This window comes from Canis aureus, chromosome 12 (assembly GCF_053574225.1).
Source record: "Canis aureus isolate CA01 chromosome 12, VMU_Caureus_v.1.0, whole genome shotgun sequence".
NCBI classification, from domain to species: Eukaryota; Metazoa; Chordata; class Mammalia; order Carnivora; family Canidae; genus Canis; species Canis aureus.
Genome location: NC_135622.1, coordinates 1,838,397 through 1,860,421, shown reverse-complemented (window position 1 = coordinate 1,860,421; position 22,025 = coordinate 1,838,397). Strand labels below are relative to the sequence as shown.

The following is a 22,025-nucleotide window of genomic DNA, read 5'->3' as shown; positions in this document are numbered from 1 at the left end:
TTACCACTGCAGTAACTGGTAAAAGGATTAACTCTTACATTTATGGCTGGTTGCTTTAATCCACTACTCTGACAGTTTAGCTCTCTCTCCTATAGCTCAGCTGAACTCCCAATAGTTAGATTTTTTTTTTAAGATTTTATTTATTTATTCATGATAGTCACAAAGAGAGAGAGAGAGAGAGAGAGAGAGAGAGGCAGAGACACAGGCAGAGGGAGAAGCAGGCTCCATGCAGGGAGCCCGACGCGGGATTTGATCCCGGGTCTCCAGGATCACGCCCTGGGCCAAAGGCAGGCGCCAAACCGTTGCACCACCCAGGGATCCCTAGAGTTAGATTTTTTTTACTTTACTCATGTGGACACATAACATCCTAGGTCTGGGCTCTACACAATAGCAAATAGACAGTAAAGGTTTATTCTCCTTTTATTCTAGATTCTAAAACCTAGAGAATTAAATAATCTGTGGGTGGGTCCATTGGACATGGCCTCCTCCAGGACTTTGAAAGGACACATAATCATTCTTTGCCCTATTTTCTAACTTTTAGATAATTTTATGTAACACTGCCAAAATGAGGTCCTATTGCAACACTGTCACAGAACTGGGGGACAAACTTGTAGGCATGGCACAATGTGACGTCCAAACTCATAATGGCCAGCTTCCACCATATCTCCTGCAAGTCCTGGGCCAGCTACATTTGCAGCTCCACACCGAAGGCACCAACTTCCCCTGCTGATCATCCGGCCCATCAGGAACGGGGGTCATAAGAGTAGACTTGAGTTCTCCTTTGTCCTCTGGGGTTGATGGTTGCTCTTCCCCACCTCTCCAGTTTTTATTCCCAAGTCGTGCCCCTGCAAGTCTGCATTAATCCCAGGCCCACACCACCTGCACAGACAACTGCTATTCACAAGATTCGTCATTCCCACAATTACACAAGGTCTACTTCCTATAATAAATTGCTTATTTTATTTCATGCTTACAGGGTCTATTCTCTACACAATCATGGCTGATAAACGCCCCAACTTTTTTCAGCAGCCCCTTTGGGTTCTTTTGTCTTCTTGTGGCTAGTGTGCAACAGATATTAAGAGAATGAGCCTTGCTATTAAATTCTAGCTCAGACTCTTTCCAGCTTTAAGTCTCCAGGCAAGTTATTTAGTTTCTCTAAGTTTCTACCTCTGTAAAATGGGAATAATAATAGAACTCCCTTAGAAGGTTGCTATGGGGATTAAATAAGTTGATAGCAGTAAAATCCTTAAGATTGTCTCTGACCTACTGTAAATAGTAAATATTCACTATTAGCATCACCTCTATCAGAAATGGCACTTAGCACATTGCCTTGCTTTTCTGAACCACCATCACCACACACACACACACACACACACACACACACACACCAGATTGTGAACTTCTCGAGACAATGTGCAAGGAGAGATCCCTTCTGCCTAGAGGAGCTGGGAAGGCTTCCTGGAAGAGGTGACATTTTAGCTGGGCCATGAAATGCTGGATTCGGATTGGGTAGACGAAGAAAAGAATGGCATTGCTTCTGGAAAATAAACAAACAAACAAACAAACAAAAACCAGAGATGGGTATAGAGACCATCAGTAGAAACAGCTTGCCTTTGAAACTGTACAATCTTACTGGAGCAGCATGTGTAAACAGAGTAGGCACCAGGCCTTGGGATAGGCAAAGAGGAAGAATGCTAACTAGGTTTTCTGTGTATTGGGAGCAATAAAAGGAAATCAGTGCTCACATCACAGTGTATGAGGACCATAAAGGTCTGGAGGCGGAACTTCGGGACTCGAGAATGAAGCAAGGGCAAAGCATTTTTAAGCCCAGGTCTGATGAGGGCAGAAATAGGGGGCATCTCTGTAGGCTCCCGGGCTGCCTGAAGAAATGACTGAGGAAGCATCTGTGTTCCACTCTACTGGCAGATTCCCCACCTCCCACTCCCTCCCTTCCTCCCTCCCTGCCGGTTTGGCTAATGTGGGTTAGCAATGAGCAGGAAGTGAGTGTCCTGAGGCCCACTCCCCCAGAACTCAAACCCTGATTATAGAAGAGGCGACCAGAGGCTGGAGCAGCACATCTAAAGTTATTGAGAATAAAATGGGGGGCTCAGTGGGTTAAGCATCTGTCTTCTCCTCAGGTCATTATCTCAGGGTCTTGGGATCAAGCCCTGCATCCAGCTCCCTGCTCAGCTGGGAGCCTGCTTCTCCGACTCCTCTGCCCCTAACCACACTCGCTGTCTCTCTCTCAAATGGATAAATAAAATCTGCTACCAGGCTGCTGGGTGCCAGCCCCGGCCAGGCCCCAGGAGAGAGACAAGATAGAGCCGGAGCCTGAAGCACCCCCACCTCCACCCCCCCACCCCCCACCCCCCTCACCCCCCACCCCCGGGCCAGCCCGGGAGGGAGCAAGTCACCGGGCTGAGAGAGCACAATGCACAATTCGTACTTCCGGCAGCGCAGCCTGGGCTGGTGCCCACCGGACAGAAATGGAGTTCCTAGAAAGCCCCCCTCTCTCCCACGAACTTTGAGGCCTGCGTGTAATTCAAGCCTCCAGTATTTATAAGCATTTACAGTGCAGCGGAAACCAGCTCAGGAGCAGGTAGCTCTGCCCTGTCTTATTTCTGGGTTACCTCTAAGTTCCTTATTTACCCGTTCCCCTGTGAAGGCCTTTTGGGCTGTTTCCACTCCTTTGCCATCCCAATGTGAGGCTAAGTCCCTTAGGGACAGGTGTCCTGGTATGCATGCACAAGTTTTGCACACGCAGGCCTAAGTGCAAGGTGCTGGGTCCCACGATCCCGCAAACCTTCCATTTCACAAGTTAAGGCCACATTCTTCTCCACCGTGGGCACATCGATTCACCTGTCACCTGCAATTTGTACACAGTTCTGTTGGTGCTGAGGTGTGTGTGGTGGAGGTGGACTCAGGAGACTGGTGGAGGAGGGAGGCTGAGGGGTACAGACTGGCACTGGGGGAGCCCACATGCCCAGGGACCCCAGCCCAGGTCAGCCAGGGGAGCTCTGGACCGGTAATGTTGCATTTCATAAGTACATTTGCTCTTCCTCTCTGCTTCTGGCACATAGCTCCTAGAAGCCTGAGAATTTCCAAAGCAAGAACAGCAGATCAAAGGGTCTTTTTTTTTTTTAGGTCAATGAGGTGACTTTTGGCCTCCACCTAAGGATGGAGGCTGGTTCCCAGAGAAGCCAGCATGAGCATGGGATTAGAGGATTGGAATTTTCAGTACCACCCCGGCCTCCGGAGAGGGAAAGAAGGGCTGTTGGTACAGTCAATCTCAGTGGGTAATGATTTAATCAGTCATGACTGGGCAGTGAAGACTCCGTAAAAACCCAAAGGAACTGGTTTCTGAGAGCGTGAGGGTTGGGGACATATAAAGATTACAGCAGAGTGGCACAGGGGAAGGCAGGGAAGCTCCGCACCTTTCCCGCATACCTCACCCTTTGCCACTCCTCCATCTGGCAGTTTGAGTTAAAACCTTTTATAATAAACTGGTGATCCAGTAAGTTAAGATGTTTCTCTGAGTTCTGTAAGGCCCTCTAGCAAATGAATGGAGCCTGAAGAGGAGATTGGGTGAACCTCTGATTTACAGCCTATCAGCCAGAAGTACAGATGACAACCTGGACTTTCAACTGGTATCTGAAGGGCGGTGGGGGGGGGGCAGTCTTGTAGGACTTGTTAAAAAGCAAAATCAACTAAATAAATGTGAAGATCAAATTGGCTTTACTCAACACTTTATGAATTGGGCAGCATCCCAACCTCAAGTAGAAGGAACCTCTCAGGAGCTCTGGAGCTTTTCTAGGCAGAAGGAAAGGAGGACAAGGAAGTTAAAGGTGGATTACTTCAGGCAAGATTACCTTGTCTTTGGGGAAGACAGCGTTTTCTCAACAGATGACCTCCCTAGTACGGACCAGGACATTCCAGACTGATTGGCTTCAAAGTCCATTCCTGGAGGAAGCTGAGTCCACCGTAACTAGGTTAGGTATCAAGGCATGGAGGGGTTAGCCAAAGTGACTCAATTTTCAACATGTTGTTTCTTTTTAGCAGACTGATCCTTTAACCTGTGGAATCTGATGCTATCTCTGGGTAGATAGGGACAGGAGTGAGTCAAATTGTAGACACCCAGCTGGTATTGGAAAAATGCTTGTTGGTGTGGGGAAACTTGCCATGCACATGCATTGGAATTCGGTCCAGAAACCAAGCCATTTCTCTGGCCTCATCTAAGGAAGCCTCGCCCAGGTGCCTCTGTTGATCCAGGAAAAACCATTTATACCCTTCTTGTAAGAATTTCGTTATAAGGACTTCATGAGAATCTTAACAAATAACCCATTGCACAGTGGACACTCACTATTACGTTTTTCCTTTCTTCGCCTTGCCCATCCCCCTACCCACCCCTCAATGCATCACTCCTTTGGAAAGTGAAATAAATAAAAGAAACAAACTCCCAAGAAAACCACATTGCTCTGAACTCCATGATTATCAACAGAGCATTACTTAATTGCTTACCCACAGAAAGGAGACGTTAATTACCTGCCATGGAAATTTTTTTTAAAGATAGATTTATTTATTTATTTATTTATTTATTTATTTATTTATTTATTTATGATAGACAGAGAGAGAGAGAGAGAGAGAGGCAGAGACACAGGAGGAGGAAGAAGCAGGCTCCACGCAGGGAGTCTGACATGGGACTCGATCCTGGGTTCTCCAGGATAGCGCCCTGGGCCAAAGGCAGGCGCTAAACCGCTGAGCCACCCAGGGATCCCCTGCCATGGAAATTTTAAAAAGGAAAAAAAGGAAACATGAGTTTCAATTTTAATTAGGGCCCCTGCATGGTGGGAATGGGAATGAGCTGGTTTCTCTGGGATCTAATTGTTGGCAGTGAAGTGAGAGCCTCTGATCCCTGAACAGCCTCCTGTTCCTACTGCCTCCCGCACAGAACTCCAGCCAGAGCTTCTCTTAAAGGATGCAGAGCATGGAGGGGCAGACCACTCCTTCCAGGACTCTGGCCATCACTCCTCAGGGAGCTGCTCAAGAGCAGGGATGTAGAAACACAGGACAGGGTCCACCTTTCTTGCCCTGCTCAATGCTGAGTACAATGTCAATGGAGGAATGGTGGTAGATGCTGGGATGTGCTGTGGCCCAGACCCCCCCACACCCCATGCAGGACACACTCCCCAGCCACTGGGATTGCTGCCAGCACTCAGCCTCGGGTGCCAGCCCCTTCCAGACACTTTCACGAAGTCACACTGCCTTCCCAGGCCAGCCTGCACCCAACGATCAACATGAAGTAAAGACCCAACGCTCACCTCAATTTGGGTCAACCCTGAAGGTCATGGCCTCCTGTGCTCCTGGTGGGATGGCCAGGATTCAAACTGCAGTGCAGCTCCCCTCTACCCCCAGTCCCACCTCCAACCTGTCTCTTCCACAGGTGCTAATCCCAAGGGGACTCCCTTACATATGTCCTACACACTCATCTCCGTCTCAGAGCTTGCTTCTTGGGACATCCCAAGAGAGTGACACAGAGAGTGAAATTAAGCAGTGTTAAAATTTTACATTTAGAGGTTCCTGGGTGGCTCAGTTGGTTAAGTGTCCAACTCTTGATTTTAATTCATGGGATAGAGCTCTGTGCTCCACACGGAGTGTGCTTGAGATTCTCTCTCCCTCTCCTTCTGCTCTCCCCTCTCTCTACGAGAAATAAATACATCTTTTTAAAAATTTACATTTTATAGAATCATCAAATCAAGGGAATCTCAGAAGGCATCTGATCTAGTCTGGCTGCCCTCCCAATACAGCCACATGCTTAGCATCTGACCCGGTGTATGGGGCGTCAGCTAGACTGCTGACAGTGTCAGGGGCTTGTCATCTCATGCGGTGGCCCTTTCGCTTTCTGGACAGCTCAGACTGCTGGAAGGCTCTGATACTGGTCAGCTCCTGCAGAACCCCAGAGCAAACAAGGGTCTATGTGGATGCAGGTCCCTTGCCAGGCTGTGAGGAATATGGGATGGTGCAGGTCCCATGCGAGCCTTCAGAACAGACCAAGTCTAGATGTGGGCAGTGCCCTGGTCTCCAGCCCCCCAGCAGTCCTGAGAACATGCATATCTGGAGCTCTGTACCAACCCCAGACAACAGAGCATAGGCACCTGTAGGACAGGCACCCAACGGTCTGGACACTGCCTCTGTAAGCGTCTGATCACCAACAGATTTATGTCCAACATTTCCAGGTGTTTCTGATTAGGCTTGTCCCTACCTGCTCCTCTAAAAGCATCCCCAGCCTAACCTTGGGACTCTATTTCAGCAGCATAGCCTGCCCCCACCCCCAGGCTAGGGACTAGCTCAGCTAAGATTGGAAGGAAGGGTCAGAGTTCACCAGGCAGAGGTGGTGGTGGGAAGGGGTCCCAGCAGATTGGGGGCGGAAGGAGCTCTCCTTGAGGTTCTGGGGCTGAAGGCCCAATGCCCTCCACCTCTGGCACGGTGGGTGAGGGACAGCCCAGACACGGACAGGATCTGGCCCCAAGCGAGAAATCCCGCCCCACAGGCCAGGCCGAGCTGAGCCCTAACCTGCGTGTCTGGGCATGGGGCTCCGGATTCACACCTCTGCACCCGTGTCCTTAGCTCGCACAGGAGCACACAGAGGCCAGGGAGCCCCGACAGGGCCTAGAAGGCAAAGCGGACAACCAGCTCAGCATCTTCTCAGGTCTTGGCTGTAGCTGGCACAGGGATCCCCACAGGTCTCCCCAGCTTCCCAGGTGGTAAAGTCCTGGATGTGCCGTCACGGGAATGCAGGACACGTGGCACACGCATGTGGACCCTGTCTTCTTCTGGGAGGCGGCGAGAGGGACAGGACCTGGATCCCAGGCCACCAGTGGTGACAAAGCCCTGCGAATTGGGGCAAATCATTTAATCTTGAGTCTCAGAGCAAAGGAAGCTGTGTCTCCATGTGAGAAAGTCCTCCAATTCCCCTGGAGGCAGCAAGGAGGGTGCAGCTTTAAACTACATCAGGAGAGGGGCACCTGGGGGGCTCAGTGGTTAAGCTACTGACTGTGGCCCAGGTCATGACCCCAAGTCCTGGAAAGGAGTCTTGCCTTGGGTTCCTGCTCAGCGGGGAGGAGCCTGCCTCTCCCTCTCCCTCTCCCTCTCCCTCCCCCTGCTTGTTTTCTCTCTCTCTCTCTCTCTCTCTCTCATAAATAAATAAAATCTTTAAAAATAAATAAATAATTTGCATCAGGAGAGATTCGAGGCAGACCGTGGGGGAACATGCAGGCTGAGAGTGGTGAGTGTGGAAGGGCCTGGATGGCATCACTGGGCAGCTTCGCAGCTTTCCTCTGGCTCTTAGCTCAGGAATCGAGGGGGGAGATCCACAGCTCCCAGGAGCTCAGGACAGGGGCTGACCAACCAGGATTGGCTGTGCCAGGAGGGAGAACACAGGGCCTCTGGCCACAGGCAGGAAATGGCCCCTCGAGGGGCATGGAGGGGGTAGGGAGACATCCAGAGGGGCAGGAGGAGAGCAGGAGGCTGTCGGGAGAGTGCCCTGCTGAAGCTGGACCAGGCAGAGAGGGGGAGGCTGCAGGCTCACCAACCCTCGAGATGGAGAAAAGGAGGCAGATCCCCTGGTCTCAGCAGGAGGCAGATCCCCTGGTGTCAGCAGGACTAGCCTGAGCCCGTCCAGCAGAAGGCTTCAGCCACTGGGGCCCGGCACCTGAGGATTTCCCTCTCCTGACAGCTGCCCCCCAGCTCTCTCCCTAGACTGTCCCTCTGGGGCATCTAGGACAGCCAGCGCCCTCAGGTAGTCCACACCTAGTGTCTATGGGTGTGGTGGGGCAACCAGTGCATTAACCCTCCGGGCTTTAATCCCTGGGCAGGAATTGGGGGTTCGGGTAGGCTAAGCTGCAGTTGGGGAGCTGCCATCCGTCCGCCCCAGGAGCCATCGGGTACTGGACGCTGACGTGCAGCACGTGCTCAGTAGGGGGACACGGATGGGCCCTCAGCAGGGGCCAGAGTGCAGGGCTTGGCCAGGTGGGCTCAGTTGCCAGAAGCCACAGTCAAGGGGAAAATCTATGCACAGATGTGCCTTCTCTGTGGTGCTCTGGGCCCTGAATGGTGGATGGGGTGGCAGGGCCAGTGAGGAAAAGTTCCCAAGCCGAGGCCAGGCCTATCTCAGGGGTTACTGTTGTCCCAGGTCTGGGGGCGGCTTGGGAACAGGAGGGCTAAATTGTTCAGAAGCAAGTGAGCAAGCTGAGTGACCTGTAGGTACAGATGGTGGCAGGTGCCCCCTGGGACCCAAGCAGGTCCCTCCCCTCCTGGGCAGTGCTGTTGGGGGGACATTGAGGGGGAAGGTGGCGAAAGGCACCAAAGTGCGGCTTACCAGTCTTTGCTTCTCAAGATACTTCTGACAAGCTCTCTCACCTCGTTCCTGCCTCCCCAGGGCCCATGATGAGACCCAGGAAGCTCAAAGGCCTTGTGCGTGAGGCTGGAGCCCGGGACCTCCAGAGCCTGCTCTTCTGTCCCCATCCCCACTCCCGGGCAGGGTGCATGGTGGGTCTCACTTTTCACACCATTCTCTCTTCTATCTTCCACTTTCTGGTCCTTGCGATGATCCTGCGAGGTACGTTGGGGATCACTGAGCCTGGAACAACCAGAAAAAGCCTGGCTTCTGAGCATGGCTTCGGCACAGCCAAGCTGTGTGACCTCAGGCAAGTTCCATTCCCTCTCTGGGCCTCCATAGCTCTATCTTCTCTGTAGGATAAAGGTATCAGCACTGATGTACCCAAGATCACTTCTAGCTCTGACATTCTCTGTCCCAAGCCCCATGTAACAGATAAGAAAATTGAGGCTTGGTTTGTGGGTAGCACAGTTGGGAGAAAAGCCTCTCTTTCTGTCGCCTCACAGGAACCCACCTCCCGCCTTCCTCCTCCCATAGCTCAACCTGGGAGTACTAGAGGATAGCACCCCCTACCCTGTCTGCATCCTAGAGACTCATTTAAGGGAGAATCCAGTTTTTGGCTCACTTTCTTGTCTGGACCCAGAAACAGGAAGCTTATCAGTGCTTAATGAAGCCAGGATCGACCCAGTTATTATCAAAGGCACTTGTGTTAATAATAAGAGCCTTTCAGTTCACGCAGGGAGCTAACACACTCAGAATAAAAAGGGAAGAAAAGCCATTATCTTGATATGTCTGGGCTCCTACCTGGGCTGAGACCCATGAAGCCATTATGGGTAATTATGGGCTGTGGCCTCACATAGCGCACAGTCCCACTTGTGTACAGGTAATGGTGGGGAGCCTGTGTCCCCCGTGAGGTCAGCAAAAGGGTAACCTTCCATATTTAGTTAGTTCCCTTCTATCCCCCTTCTTACAAGTGTCTCCACCCTGTTCCTTCATTTTGTAGTTCTCGTTTCACCCTCAATAGACTTGTTATTCCGAGTTTCCTCTTGTTCAGGGAGAAAAGTCACCATGCTCTGAGATTCTATAACCCAGTACCCCTAAAGCCTTACCTAATGAGCTTTCCTAATTCCCCCAGCTCCTTCTGGGCTGGTGGTTATTGAGCAGAAGGCAAAGCCACAAAGGTGGCAGAAACTGGTCAGGTCAGGTTTGCTGATGGAGGGTAGAGGGAAGTGTAGGGGAGACAAGAATCTCAGGTGATGGGGAGTGTCTGGCCTGAGCAGCTGGCTGGCTGGTGGTGGCACTTCCCGAGATGAAGAAGATCCGAGGAGAAGCTTGTTTGCAAGATGGGAACTAAAAAAAAAAAAAAAAAAAAATGGTGTTAGGCCATGTTAAATGGAAGATCCCCATTACAGACATCTTCAATGTGGGACCTAGGGAAGGGTCAGCACCAGAGATAGGGATTTGAGAGGCACCAAATGTACATAAATCCATAAAATGGCTGAACTCACTTAGGGTGAACGTGAGAAATAATGGGCGTGCAGGACTGACCCCAGAGCCCAGGGCACCCAAGGTTGGGAGGCTGAGCAGAAGAGGAGCAGGTGCACATTGCAACTGCTGCCCCGGCCCATGTGAAGCAGCAGTAGACGATGCTGATAGGAGCAGAGGCCAAGGGACAAGGGTGTCCCTTCTTCCTCCTTCAGCTTCTGGTTCACTCCTAGCGATCTCTGTTCACAGGAGAGAACAGGGTGCTAAATAGTCGGTCAGAATGTGGATTTTCAAAGCTCTAGCCCTAGCGTCACGAAGCAGAGGATAGATAGAAGGATAGGTTTGGGGCTGAGAGATGAGAGCTAAATGATGGGCACACACATTCCACCTCAGGCCAGTCTGGACGGGGCTTTCACCCTGACTTCCTCCAGGCCCCTGAGAGCTAGGAGGTAGTGGAGTAGAGCAAAGATTAGGGGAGCAAGCCATCAGCTGAGAGCTGCCATATGGGGGGAAGTAGATCATCCATGAGCACTGAGATCGGAACAGAGCAGCAAGGAGCTGCAGCGCAAGAAACCACAGAGAAAGCACTGACAGGAGGATGCGGGGAGAGGCAAGAGGAAGGGAGGGCAGCCTTCCCTGGGAATAGGATGAGGAAACATTTGGGCTTTCAGCTTCGATTCAGACAGTAAAGCTCAGAGAGCTAATTCCATCTCTGAAGCCTCTTCCCCCACATGCATCTCTGGTCAAGGCAGAGAAGGTCACAGAAGACTTAGTCTTTCCTTTCAAATCTCTTTGGATTAGGCTCTTGGCGGACTTCAGCTGGGACGGAGCAGGGTGGGGAGACTTCTGAGATCTGTGAAGGGGTGGGGACCCTGGGGGACAGAGAGAGCCCAGGCAATTCAAGTGTCTGTCTGGAGGACTTCCCCCATGCCAACAATTCTTGTCTTTTTTTAAAAGATTTTATTTATTCATTCATGAGAGACACACAGAGAGAGGCAGAGACACTGGCAGAGGGAGAAGCAGGCTCCCTGCAAGGAGCCAGTTGTGGGACTTGATCCCAGGACCCTGAGATCACACCCTGGGCCAAAGGAAGGTGCTCAATCGCTGAGCCACCCAGGGGCCCCGCCAACAATTGTTTAATGTAATTTAATCTCCTAAAAACTAACAAAAAAGGTAGGAAGTACTGCTGCCCCATGAGGTCCAGACAGACTCACTTCTGTCAGCAACCCCTTCAGATGCTTCCTGTGCTCGCCATAGGCCAGTTAGGATCATGGCTCCTGGGATTAAAAACCTCTCCGCCTTCTCTATAAGGATGGGCTCTCTGAGCTTAGCCTTCTCCAATTTCTGGCACCCCAGGGTTTCCTGGGAAAGTGTGGGATTTGAATCCCACACCCAATCCCTATGGTCATGTAGCTTCCCCTCAGTCTCCCATGTTCCTTTTATGGCCTCAAGAGACTGAAGGCATTTTTTAAAATTTAATTTGACCTTTAGTAACTCTACACCTAATACAGGGCTTGAACTCAGGACCCAGAGATCAAAAGTCATGTGCTCCACCTACTGAGCCAGCTGGGTGCCCCAAGAGTGAAGACATTTTAAATATGTACAGTCAAGGCTGGGGGAAGACCTCCTAACATGCTCCCATCTGGCTTCCCATGACTGCACAAGTCAGTCCCAGGCTAAGGACCGGAGTCCTGGCCCCCAAGGACCTGGCCACTGTGCCAGCACATCTCGTACCACATAGCTCCCCAACTTCTGCACAGGGCCTGCCACTCAGTGCCTTTCTTGGAACTCTCAGCCTTCATTCTACATGTGATCTGTGTAAAAACAAAGACGTTAGAACCTAACCTCACCACCAATTTGGATGGAAGCCTCGGTGACTTTTTAAACGGAAACGCATTAATAGTTCTGAATATTTCATGCCAGGTGCATTAGGAGGACTGGCATTAGTTACTGAATGCTGATCTCCCACCATGGGTAGGAATACATTTTGCTTCCGAGAGTCAGCCAAAGGGAAATCCACTTTAAGGAACAAGGTAGGAGGCTTTTGGGTTCCTAGGTACTTTTTGCCTAAGGAGATAAATCTTGCATGGAGAGAAGGTGTGGCCTAGCTGCATTTTCCAACCTCACTCTGACTTCTGACAAATCTTCTGGAAGGCTCATCAGAAGAGCCTTTAAACCACCATGTGAGTAAGAGTCTTGCCATCCTATCCTGAGCCACACCTTCCTCCAACAGATATTAACACCCCAATGTCTGAAGTGGAGCCCCGTGTCCAGCTCTTCTGGTTTTCTACAGAGGATAATAAAGAAGTAAATGGGCTTAATTGATTAGAGAGGGATTGCGTTGGTATGAGAGAGAAACTCACAGCAAAGAGCAGCTCTATTTCCTCGTGCTGGGCTGCTGTTCCCGTCGTGGTGCCTCTCCGACGTCTCCGACGCTGCCACCCTTGGCCTGTGCTCTCAAGCTCATTCATCGGTCAGGGTCTGCTCAAGACGCAAACCATTCTAGCTTTTTTTTTTTTTCCTTAAAGATTTTATTTATTTTTTTGACACAGAGAAAGAGAGAGGCAGAGAGAGAGCACAAGCAGGGGGAACGGCAGGCAGATGGAGGAGAGGCAGGCTCCCGACTGAGCAGGGAGCCCGATGTGGGATTCGAACCCTGGGATCATGACCTGAGCCAAAAGCAGATACTTAGCCAGCTCAGCCACCCAGGTGCCCCCATTCTAGTTCTTTTTAGCACACACAAAAAAATGTAATAAAGAATTAGGTGCTTATAAAATTGTGCAGAGTTGGAGAGGTGGGCTCTAGGCTGAGCCCTGAGCCTCCAGGGGTAAGTCATGGAACTTCAGTTGACCCAGCAGAATAATCAGTCTACCTCTATCTTTTCCTTATTTTTTGGTCAAGCTGATGTTAATTTACTTGTAAATTTCATTTAATTTAAATTAATTTGAATTTACTTTTAGATTTCACTTAGTTTAAATTAAGAAACTATAAAGAAGGGGTGCCTGGGTGGCTCAGTCAGTTAAGGATCTGCCTTCGGCTCAGGTCATGATCTCAGGGTCCTGGGATGGAGCCCTGTGTCAGACTCCTTGCTCATCTGGGAGTCTGCTTCTCCCTCTCCCTCTGCCTCTCCCCCTCATGCTCACTCACTCTCTCTCTCTCTCTCAAATAAATAAATAAAATCTTTAAAAAAAGAAACTATAAATAAAATATAGTTATATACTAAAGCAATATAAAACATTTTGGACGTATTTAAAAACTTTTTTTTTTTGGGTCATAATATTTTGCTCTCAAGCAGGGTGAGGGGTCAATTAGAAAAATTGTTTCCTAGGAACAGTTTTTGGGCTTTTTTACTCACAGGAGAGTGTCACTGGTACGTTGCATCCTGCCTGTTCCCGCAGGTCGCTCTGGTGCCGCCCTGGGCTTCCCTCCCCAGCACTCAGCATCTCTATCAGGCCTAGCTTGTACACCCTTTGTTCAAAAACTAGGGAACAGGGCGCCTGGGTGGTTTGATCGCTTAAGCATCCAACTCTTGGTTTCAGATCAGGTCTAACTCTCATTGCTCATGGGATCAAGCCCCCCTGTCAGGCTCCGAACTTGAGGGAAGTCTCCCTCTGCCCCTTCCTCCACTACTCCCACTCTCAAAAATAAATAAATACATCTTTTTTTTTTTTTTTTTAAAGGCAGTTCCTGGGATACCTGGGTGGCTCAGCAGTTGAGCATCTGCCTCCGGCTCAGGGCGTGATCCCCGGGGTTCTGGGATGAGTCCCACATCAGGCTCCCCACAGGGAGCCTGCTTCTCCTTCTGCCTGTGTCTCTGCCTCTCTCTGTGTGTCTCTCATGAATAAATAAATAAAATCTTAAAAAAATTAAAAAAAGCATAACTTGTAAATGGGGCAACAATGTTCCAGTATTAGCTTTCACATTTTCTACTAGAGCATTTCCAATGAGCTTCTCTTTTGAGACCCACAGTCTATAAAGTCAGATGCTGTTGGAAAACAGAACAAAACAAACCACCACAAGCCCCAAAATGAATCACTTATGCTAGACCATGTCACCAAACAGGGACTGAATACCTCACCCAAGTGCAGGTTCAACCTTCTCCAGTGCAGTCCTAACCGCTCAGTCAGGTGTTTTCTCCGTGGCCCCATGAGGTGATCTGCACATGGGTTCCTTCTAACCCCCAAAGATGAGCTGAGCCACCTAAGAAGACCCTTTTGTCTTCAAAGGGAGGTGAGACGTCCCCAGAAATAATCTTTTTTTTTCTGTTTGTGACTCCCTCATCCAGGCTGTAAAAGCCTCTCCCTTCCTGTAGCCTTTCGGAGCTCCCCTCTGCTTGTTAATTGGGGTGCTGCTGGGCTTATGCAATGATTAATAAAGCCAATTACATCGTCTTTTTTTTTAAGATTTATTTATTTATTTATTTGAGAGCGAGAGAGAGCTCTTGTGAGTGTGCGTGCCTATGTCTGCAGGACAGAAGCAGAGAGAGACAGAATCCCAACCAGGCTCCCCACTGAGGGCGGAGCATAAGGCCCACAACTCTGAGATCCTGACCCAAGCAACCAAGAGTCCTTTGCTCAACTAACTGAGCCACCCAGGCACCCCCCTCCAAAGCCAATTACATCCTGAAAAGTTTTGTTATTTACCCACATTAACTTTTAGAATCCGTCAATTGCAAATGATTTTTTTTTTGTCCAGTCAAGGTGCAAATATTTCTGTCCAGTAGAAAAGTTAGGTGTGCAGCCCTTAGGTGTGCGGCCCTATGGGATATCCAGCAAGTTTTGTAGTTAGCCGTCTCTCTGTCCCTGGCTACTACTCCCCCACCTCTGGTGTTCCTTGAAATGACTTCATCATTCGGCTCATTCCCTCACTGATGAGTTGAAGAGGTGCTCACGATACTCTGCCATGAGAGTCATGTTTTCACTTTGTGAAGACGGTGTTTTGACACAGGGAGCTTCCCTGACCTGCTGTTTCTCTGCCCTTTCAGACTCCCCCAGACACAACTACATCATCCCAACAAAACCAGGGACAGAGGCCGCAGGATATTTGGGTGAAGGTGATAGAGCATGGGGGTGGGGGTGGGAGTAGAAAGGTGGTCTCTGTCGGTCGTTTTCCTAGAAGAAGGCATGTCTCCCCAAATTCATCTCACAGCATTGTGTCACTCTGGAGTCTCTGGGTCCCACAGATGTGAGTATCGGCACACAGAGATGAGTAAGCTGCTGGGGACCTGGCCCCAAACACCTGCAGCTGTCTGTGGGTGGCCCACATCACCCGCTGTGAGACTCAGGTGCTCCCTCCTCTAGCTCTCCTTTTTGCCTCCTCCCTTGTGGCAGGGAGAGGCGAAGGAGAAAAACAGTCATCCCAGGGATCATTGGATGGGCCTGGAGGGAACTAACCCAAGTGTGCTCCCTGGTGAGTCACACAACCTATACTAGGTGAGTTGTCCCACAAAGGAAGCTTTATTTGCAGCAAATAAAGAAACCACAGTTCCAAAGCCATGACTCTCCAAGTAAGGGTGAATGGGTTCTTTTTGTTTAGGATTAGGATGAATATTTAGAAAGGGAGGCTTGTCATTGTATGTAGAGGACAGCGTAAGAAAAATGCATAGACCACGCTGCACGTTCTGCGAAATGGGGCTTGTGCTCCTCCTTGGGTGGGACTTCGGTATTACAACGAGGTAAAGTCCCCGTCAGGCACTCCATGGGTAAGTTGGGGGTTAAGTTGAAACTGGTCAGGGTGGTCTGGGCCACCCTTCCAGGCAGTCGTTAATGCTTGAGGGGCAGTTTTGGTTTCTATTATGGGATGCTAGCACCTCAGTTCTTTTTCCTGAGTTAGGAAATAAACTGGAAAGAGAAGCTTAAGGGAAAATGTGGGGGATGCCTGGGGGGCTCAGCAATTGAGCGGCTGCCTTTGGCTCAGGGCATGATCCTGGGGATCGGGGATCAAGTCCCACATCAGGCTCCTTGCATGAAGCCTGCTTCTCCCTCTGCCTGTGTCTGTCTCTCTCTCTGGGTCTCTCATGGATAAATAAATAAAAATCTTAAAAAAGAAAAAAAATAAGGGAAGATGTGAGACAAAGGTTGGTAGGTACAAGCAGGTGGGCAGGAAAGGTCAGGTCGTGGAGTCCAGCTGGTGACAAGTTTAGACATCCACCCAACTTCTATTCACAGGGGCAGTTTTACTTCTACCCCCCACCCCCTGCCGCCCCACCATGTGAATCCTTCAGTACTCAACACTTGCCTTCCCCCCTTCCACCACAGGAGCATGAGCGGCGCATGCACAAACACACACACAAAATCACACCTGTCTCCAAAAGGTCCCTGCTCCTTCCCCACCTCCCTCCTAGGTGCTCCTCTTCCTTTCTCCCTAAATGCATTAGGGGCATCCATCAGAGTCAGAAAGAGAAAGAGCCTGGTGAAGCTTGGCCAGTGTCTCTCAGGTCAGATCACAGAGCTTGAGTTCTCACTCAAGGAATCAAAACTAATTCAAAATAAATGATAAGAGAGAAAGAAAAGGAAAAAAGAAAAAGAAAGATATATATGGCAAAGACCCAAAGCCATTTTGTTGGCTAATGAAACGTGTGCTGAAATGTATTATTTTTGTGTACATTACTTTCAAATGCAAATTACAAGGACTGGCAGTAGGCACCTCCTTAATGTCCTGGGATTAAAGGGCAAAGAGGCGAGAACTACCTGAAAACTCATTTGCCAACTGTCTTCTGAAGCAGAGAAACCCCTGACCTTCCCCAGGCTTGTCTTCTGCTCCCCACACGAAACAGAGTGAAGCCCCGCGTCGGGCTCCCCGCGTGGAGCCTGCTTCTCCCTCTGCCTGTGTTCCTGCGCCTCTCTCTGTGTCTCTCATGAATGAATAAATAAAATCTAAATAAATAAATAAATAAATAAATAAATAAATAAATAAATAAATGGTATAACCTCACGTCTGGGTTGAACCACTTGATCCTCAACTGGTGGGGAATAAGGAACAGAGAGAGAGGGTATTTTCTCGGTTTGAGCTTCTGGCTTCTACCTTTGCAGGAAGGCGTTAAAGGCTTAAGTCATTTATGACTGGTGGCTTTTAATAGCTACGCAACATCTGACAGCTCAGCTGAACTCCTAACACCTTCTGTTGCTATTGTCATATTTATCAGACTAGGACGTCCTTAAGGTCCAAAGACTCTTCCCCTTTTTTTGTTTGAGATTTTATTTGAGAGAGAGAAAGAGAGAGAGTGTGCACAAGTAGGGGGAGGGGCAGAGGAATAAGGGGGTGCAGACTCCCTGCCGAGCAGGGAGCCCGGATGCAGGGGGACCCCAGGACCCAGGGATCATGACCTAAGCAGGAGGCAGACGCTTAACTGACTGAGCCACCCAGGTGCCCCAAAAGGAGTCTTTCTTGATAATAAGAGGCAACTTTTTTAGCACTTGCTGTACGCCGGACATAATGCTCTGCACTTTGTATGCATTGGTTTGGTTAGTTCTCGCAACGATTGCCATGGTGCTTGATAATTGTGTGCCAAACACACTCTTACTCCCTTTCTTTAGATGGGAAAATTGTGGTTTAAAGACATTAAATGACTTGCCCAACATCACACAGCTCGTGAGCGGCGGAGTGGGAATTGGAACACAGGTCTGCGTGATCTGAGGTCCCAGCACTTCTGACTCTGCTCCCTGGCGCCTCTACACTTGGCACTTGCCTGAATTCCTGGCATTTAGCATGGGCTCAATAAATACTTCTTGTGTGAATAATTCTCGAGTGTCTATCTTCCACCTTAACTGCTCATTCCTCAGCCTCTCAGCGTTGACGCAAGACATTTAAGTTAGTCATCCCAAGGCCACTTCTGCTCAACATTCCTCCATTTGAATAGCCCCCCTTCCCAGTGGTTCCATTTGTACTCCAATACCACCACCTGCAGCCCCCAAATTCACACTCCTCTAGGCCTGTCGTACATATGGTTCCCAGACACCCCACCCCATCCTGCCCATCTGCTGCGGCACCTTATCTAATCTGATACCGAGTTTGACCACTTTCCTCTTTGAAGCGGTTCTTAGATGCCCACCTTCCCACCTCCCTGAGACCACTCTGGCCTTGGCCCTCCTCACCTGGGCTGATGACTAATACAGTTTCCAATCTCAGCGCACACCCCTGAGGACACGTCTCCCCTTGGCTCCTCACAGCCTTAGCCTCACACATTCCCGAAGTCATAGAGCCTGATGAGGGGCCACACAGAACTGCATCTTATGATAAAATAATAGGTTTGTTTACGTTTTGGTTAGAGTGGAGTTGGATCTGTGTTTTGTTGAGGAAAGGAGGTTGGTACTTTCACATTGTCAAATATCGGTATGAATTTACGCCCTCCAGAACTTCTCATGTGACAAGGAGCACAGGCTGCTCCCAGATGGTAGTTGCCAGTCTCCCACCATTTGCTCCAAGAACCTGGCTCCGCTGTTATAAACAAACAAACAAACAAATCACCTACTGTTTCTGAGAAGGCTAGCATATGGTTTATTAGGCTTATTATACTCATTAGAGTTGCAATTCATGGTGCAACAAAATTTCCAGGCATAACAAATTGCATAGGACAAGTGTTTCCATGGCTTTAAACTACAAACAGAAATAATCCTGTTGGTGATGGAAAGTTATGAAAAATACTGGTAAGAAATTTGCTACTACTGGGACTGCAAAATGAAGATTTTCAAGGGCAATACCTTTGGCTGGTTGGGCCAGGAATTATTGGACAATTAGATTTGGGAAGTGGGGTGTAACTACCCTGTCATCCTTAAGGTATCCCAGCCTCCCGACCCAGGCAGCTATCAGTGCCATCCATCTGCCGGGCCCCATCCACATCAGAGCCCCACCATGGGGAGCAGGCGGAGGGAAGCCTTGTGAGTGAGGTCCAGGCAGGAAAGCATGTGTGCACACTTCGGGGGGCCCTGGAACCACAGTCTCCATTAGCCCACAGTCTTGCCTCTCCTCCCCCAAGAGCAGAGCATAGGCATTTTACAGACCATATCTATCAAGACATATGAAGCCTTTGTAGACTCTTGTGAAAGTTTTCACAAATCTGATTATCCCCCCAGTGAACCAAATTACAGTAAATTCCTTCAACAAGATTAGCATCAAATAAATTTGCTGACTTTACTGCCACCAGCGTTGGCCAGTGCCAGGGAAAGAGCAGAAAAAACAGAGACCTCTGTCCCTTTCCCAGTCTGTTCCTACATTCTTGCCTCACTTCATCTCTGAAATTTCTAGATCTTTAAGGGTGAGAGCTTGTAAATCACACATGCTGTTTCTTCAATGACTTGCATCCATTGAGGCAGAATTGCATCTGTTCCTGACCACATCCCGCCCTGTCCTTCCCTCCTGCCAGAGGGTAAACAGCCCTTCCTTGTCCCTGCAGCCTTGTCTCTCCTCTCTGGCAGCTCCTGCCTGCTGGGGAGTAATAACTAAACCAAAGATTGGAGCTGAGATGAAAGCGATTTTTGTCCCAGAGGTCTGGGCTGGGGCTGGGGCTGAGTGGACCAAGAATTAGGTGTAGCCTGCGGAGGTCCTGCTCCATTATTGCACAACTCAGAAATGTAATCAAGATCTAAAGCTAAAGCCATTCCCGCACTGGGGTGGGGGTGGTCCCAGCTCTCTCCTTGGCACTCCAGGTCTAAATCTCTCTTCAATGTGCCAGGACAGTGGAACTTGTCATTAGTCATAACTGTTGGTCACCACTCCTCCCGCTTATCAAGTGGGGTCCCCTAATTTCATCTCCTCTAACCTCACCACAGCCCAGCTGCCCATGTGGGTTGTTACCTTTCTTTCTTTCTTTCTTTCTTTCTTTCTTTCTTTCTTTCTTTCTTTCTTCTTTCTTCTTTTTTTCTTTGTTTCTTTGTTTCTTTCTTTCTTTCTTTTTCTTTCTTTCTTCTTCTGTTTCTTTTTTTTTTTAAGATTGTATTTATTTATTTGATAGAGAGAGCATGCACGAGTAGAGGGGAGGGGAAGAGGGAGAGGGAGAAGCAGAGTCCCTGCTGAACAGACAGCTTGAGGATCCCAGAGCCCTGAGATCCTGACCCGAGCTGAAGGCAGATGCTTAACCAGCTGAGCCCCCCAGCACCCCATTACCTCTCCGTCATAGGAGATGAGTCTGAGGCTCAAACAGTGCTGAGCCAGGCTGCAACCCTATCCTGAAGAGACCATGGTGCACTCTGCCCACCCCACCCACATGCCCTTGGCATTCACCTGCGCCCGTCCAAGGTCACCATCTAGAACTTCTGTGTGCCTGGCAAACCAGAACTACCAGACGGTTGGAGGCTCCAGGAACAGCCCTCAGCAAACGACAACAAGGTAGGGCATAGGCACCTAGCTTCCTCGCGCTTGGTTGAGATGGCACCACAGCATATCCCATGCCACCCCTAAGTCCACCCAGCAGGATGGGGCTCCAGCTGCCCACAGTGGTAACTGGCTAGATAACATCCCTTTCTTAGCATCCTTCCTGTCCCACCCCTAGGGGCATTTCCTGGGATCATCTCCTAAAATAATTTTTTTGTGCTCACATCCATGTCTCTGGGTCTTGCTTCGAGAGAACCCAAAGCAAGACAAGTCACTTCAATGTATGGTGCCCTAACTTCTGGCCCTGCAGTAGCAGCTGTAACAGCAATAGTTGCTGGGCTTCTCTGGAGCCCCAGTGGAGCACAGCTGGGGTCTGCAAGGTGGTTCCAGGGAGAATGACCTGCTGCTCTCACCAGGAGGTGCAAATCCCACTACCAGATGGCATGAGATGGGCGATGGGCACTTGTGAGAAGGTAAAGGGGAGAGCATGTCACTGGAAGTCAGGAGCACTTGGCATGAGATGCTGGAACATACTCAGCAGAAACCTGAGCTCATTGTGCATGCACTCAACTTTTTTTTAAGTATTTGCATTTTCAGTTTATAATCCTAGCTAGGTGGTGTCAGGCAAACCACCTAAACACTCTGTGCACTGCTCATCCATCCATTCATTCATCAGATACTTCTAAAGCTCTGTGCCAGGAACAGTGCTGAGTGCACAGATGCAGAGAGGGAGCTGCCCTCTGGGGCTCCCAACCTACAGGGACAGACCCTCACTGGATCTGTGCTCTGAGAGGAGTAAACTCAAGATGTATGAAAAGGAGTGCATGGAAAGGCTTCTCACCCAGGCTTAGAAAGCCAGGCAGGGGTCCCTGGAGGAGCTGCCCCCTGAGCAGTTAGTAAGGGGAACAGCATCCATAGCGGGGGGAACAGTACATGACAGATATGGAATGCAGAGAAGCCAGGAGGAGACAGGGGACCCGAAGCTGACTCTACATGGTACATTCCTTTTTTTTTTTTTTTTAAGATTTTATTTATTTATTCATGATAGACAGAAAGAGAGAGAGAGAGAGAGAGAGAGAGGCAGAGACACAGGCAGAGGGAGAAGCAGGCTCCATGCTGGGAGCTCGACGTGGGACTCGATCCCGGGACTCCAGGATCACGCCCTGGGCCAATGGTAGATGCTCAACCGCTGAGCCACCCAGGGATCCCCTACATGGTACATTCCTGAACAGGTCACTTCAGCACATTGGGCCTTGGCTTGCCCACTTGACCTGCTTTCTTCAATACTTGGTGTAAGATCAAATACAATAGTGAATGTGCAAGTCTAAAGTGTTTTAGAAATATGAAAGATTGAACAGTGACCTGGCGGCACTTACTCCACCTCTTCTGCTGGGAAAGAAGATGGTGGTCGGAGATGGGATGCACGGGGTCATATTTCCCTTTTCCCTCTCTTGTCTAAATTAGCCAGTGTGGTTGGAGGGGCCAGAACTCAGACCGAGCTGCAGTAAGCATTATCCTGCAGAATGGCATTTGACAGCTGAGCAGACACTTTTACAATGATATATTCTGCATTTTTCTTATTGAGCTCCTAGTCTAGGGACCCTTCCAGGTGCTGGGAACACAATGAACAGGAGAGACATACTTCACTCCGTGGAGCCAGAGTAGGAGGGGCAATTTCCACAAACACACGTCACCCTCACAACAGCTGAGATTCTGCTTCCCTGAGATTCTAATTCAGGAAACAGGCCCAGAAGTGAGCGATGTGCTGCTCAAAGTCACAACCAGATCATGATGGTGCCAGCAGTCTTAAGGAGGTCCCACCTCAACTCCAAGTCAGCAT

General features: G+C 49.6%; 1 long non-coding RNA gene across 1 annotated transcript; it reads right to left on the bottom strand.

The window, feature by feature from the left end:
- Positions 1-4,557: 4,557 nt before the first annotated feature.
- LOC144324581 (uncharacterized) lies at positions 4,558-18,307 on the bottom strand. The gene is made up of 3 exons (XR_013390029.1): positions 18,134-18,307; positions 9,502-9,742; positions 4,558-8,635 (listed from the first exon to the last, which is right to left on the bottom strand). It is a non-coding gene; the product is annotated as an uncharacterized LOC144324581 (long non-coding RNA).
- Between the last annotated feature and the right edge of the window lie 3,718 nt (positions 18,308-22,025).